Below are 3,377 nucleotides of genomic sequence, written 5' to 3' on the forward strand. Positions count from 1 at the left end.
ACATTTTAGTCTGTGGGTTTGCAAATACTTTAAAAAAATAAAAGTCAGCTGACACTGAACAGTGATCTACCTTTATAGACCTGGCAGCCTTGGAAACAGCTTCAAACTATTAAAAGCCATGATAAATAATACAAATATGTATATTCTTGTAAGAGTTTCAGTGATTTTGTTACTACCATTAGTTATGACAATTCTTTGTGTACATATACATTGTGGGTGAAATACTACACTGTGTAGTATTGCGACCAGTAGGTTACAAAGGAATACTTATGAGCTTTTAATAATAAGACCCCCACTAGGGTCACACTCACCAGATGAGCAGCAGCGAGCCGGTGTCTACTTCACAGGGATGCTGAACCTCACCGGTCCCACGTGCTGTGGAAGACTGAAAACCAGCGAGAACACAGCACAAGCATAGAGCGCCCCCTCGCCTCACATCCGGGCATGTGCAGGCACTGAGCTTAGCACGACCCGAGCGCCTGTCACCCGGAGAGGAAGACAATGCGCGGGGAAATGCGTGAGCAGCAGGCGACTGAAGTAATATACATATAACACCCAATCACTGTAACACAGCTACATTGTCTGTGCAATACTATTTTCTTAACCGCCCTTGACACGCTGACAAGAGCACGGCACCCCATGTTTTACACTGCGCGCGAAGCACGGCAGTCACGTGCTGACGCCGTTTCTCGGACTTGTCAGAAGGGAGGCTGTCGCACAAGTTTCACGTCACCTGGGCGCCGCACGTGTTGAACAGCTGCTTAAAGGAGTCGCGCGCGGAGAAGAGCTAAGCTGGTGAGAAGTGCGTGCTGAGGTGAGTGTATGAATGGAGTTTATGCACAGTTAGGAAACTGCTTTCCCAGGAGTAAAGCCTCAAGTATGACTGAGGGGAAGTTGGGGAGTGGTGGTGGAGGACACCGGCATGTGCTGTAGGACATTGCTGCTCTGCCAATATTCTCTTTTTGCACGAAGAAGGCTCCCCCCCCCTTTTACACCATCTGCCTAAACGTTGTTTAAAAGCGGAACTCTTGGTTATTTTACAATTGGGTGTTTATTGAACTAATTCGGGTGTAGTGTCAATTGTTTGTGCTTTACAGCGGTGTCTATAGGATCCCATTCTGTATTCCCCAGCGGGCGGGGAGGAATGGGCCTCCTAGATACAGCTGCTGCAAAGGCCAGTTTCTTGACTCAGTTGTGATGTGCAAGGTTTGGCCTTATGACAGGCATGTTTTACAAAGGTCACATCTATGTGGAACTCCTGGCAAGCGCATAAAAATAAATCTACAGATCAAAATGGAGCTGAATGCAAAGCGTGAAGACTTTCTGTGGTAGTACAAATGTCTACATATCTTAATTGTGCCTAAGCATTATCTTGCAAAATATACCCTTTCTCTGGACTTCCTCCTGCGAAATAGCAGAGTAATTCCTGGTATATGGGGGTGTCTAGGCACCCCCTATACCTACAGTCTCGTAGCTTTGTAGCTACAGTGTGAGATTGAAGGCACTGCTGTCTCTGGCTGATCGTATCATAACATTTCGACTGTGATTTGGTAATGTCACTACTGTGCTGTCCCATAACTCCCAATTTGAGAACTTGAAAAAGAGGGACGGGAACCTGCGGCACTTGTAGCATGGTTAAATGCCCCTGAATATCAGATGCGGCCTGGCAGTATGTGCTTAGATCATTGCCCGCTGCAGGACACAGGCTGGATTTTGTTTAAATCCCAGGACAGCCCTGCTGAAAACGGGATGGTAGAGAGGTATGCTGCTCACTCTTCTTGCTGGATGCTTGGACGTGAAGAAGCTAAGCCCTGCCTCTACCAAGATGGTTGCCTCCACACAGACACTGCAGAAGAAGGCATTGTAATCCGGAAGCTTGAAAGATAAGCTACAGGAGGTCACAGGTAGTACTGGTGACTTGTCCTTTGCTCTCTGCCTGCTTAGGAGGCCAGTGCACCTGCTGAATGCCTAAACCAGCCCTCATTTTACAGCGGAGATCAAAGACAAAACTGAATGAGACAGTTTAAATGGCTCTAGCATGTGAGGTCACTGCAATGGCTAATTGTAGTGACCACATGTGTGAACTTAACTAGTACTATGCAGCCAGCCCTCCTCTTTCCACTCGGATCATGACAGAGGAGAGTTGTGCTGCCAATCCTGTCACTGGTACATTGCATAACTGTAATAACGAGTCACCAGTGAATGCATTCTAAATTATACATCAGATGCTAGAGCAGGGGTAGCCAAACTCTGGCCCTCCAGCTGTGGTGGAACTACAAATCCCATGAGGCATTGCAAGATTCTCACAGACTTGACTCCCGGAGAGAGATGCATCATGAGATTTGTAGTTTCACCACAGCTGGAGGGCTGGAGTTTGGCTACCCCTGTGCTAGAGAATGCATAGTATTATGGTGGTAACCAGCCATCAGATCCAGATTTAACCCTGTGCCTGCTCGGAATTTACCAAAAACACATGCAGCCATCATCCGTTTTGTCTTTACTTCTCAGTCGTTATCTGGCCTGTGTGACAATCATTTAAAGGGGTTCTAAAGCCTCCCCTTTTTTTGCCTATATCTACTGCTAACAAGCAGTAGATGTAGGCAAAAAAAAAAAAAACGCTTAAACAGCGTTTTTAGACCTTATTATCGCGGCGAGAGTCCGGAACTGTTCGTGCGGCCGCAAAGGATCTTGGGGCGGGCGCATGCACAGTTCGGATTCTCGGCCGGGAGATGAGCAGAGACGCAAGGTAAGCCTATGGACGCGAGCACCCGCTGCAGAGTGGAGTCAGCGCTGGATCGGAGAGCCAACGCACCGCTGGAGGGACAGATGAAAACATGGGGAAAGAAGAGGAAGATCGGATTAAGAGACATCTTTTAAGGTAAGTGCTAACATTAACATGGGGGGAAGGGAAAAGAATTATCCTTTAATGTCACTTTAATTTGGTCATGTTGCGGTCAACTGTGTGTAGTGTAGTTTTTCCAGACTTGATTGCCTGGCAAGATTAATTTTTTCAGCGTTTGGCTTAATCGCCTGGCAAGTATAATTTTTCCATCCCAGCCTTGATCTGGTGATTGTCAACTTTTTTTTTTTTCTAATGCGCGAATGTCCAAAATAACATGGTGTCCATGACACATGAGAATAGCTTGGATTTTGATCCTAACTGAACCAGCAGAAAACCGTGGCTCTAGCATACACCTGCTTCTGAAGATGAAGCGGTCCCTGAATAAACAGCCAGATGTATTGAACTACCTAGCACAAGCAGTGTGGTTTATCCAAGAAAGATGCCTGAAGCAGACACCATTAGTGTGTTGTAGTAGACAAACACTTTCCCAAAGAGCCCGTGTTCCTGCTGCTTCTGAAAATCCATTGTGTGTAAA

The 3,377-nt window shown here is 46.6% G+C and overlaps 1 protein-coding gene across 1 annotated transcript in view; it reads left to right on the forward strand.

The window, feature by feature from the left end:
* Positions 1 to 545: 545 nt before the first annotated feature.
* RCC1 (regulator of chromosome condensation 1) overlaps positions 546 to 3,377 on the forward strand; it is a 23,742-nt gene continuing 20,910 nt past the window's right edge. The window contains exon 1 of the mRNA XM_018555986.1: positions 546 to 814. The gene's annotated coding sequence lies outside the window, so the exon portion shown is untranslated. The remainder of the gene's footprint in view (positions 815 to 3,377) is intronic.

This window comes from Nanorana parkeri, unplaced genomic scaffold, assembly GCF_000935625.1.
Source record: "Nanorana parkeri isolate BGI_ZX_2015 unplaced genomic scaffold, ASM93562v1 scaffold220, whole genome shotgun sequence".
NCBI lineage: Eukaryota > Metazoa > Chordata > Amphibia > Anura > Dicroglossidae > Nanorana > Nanorana parkeri.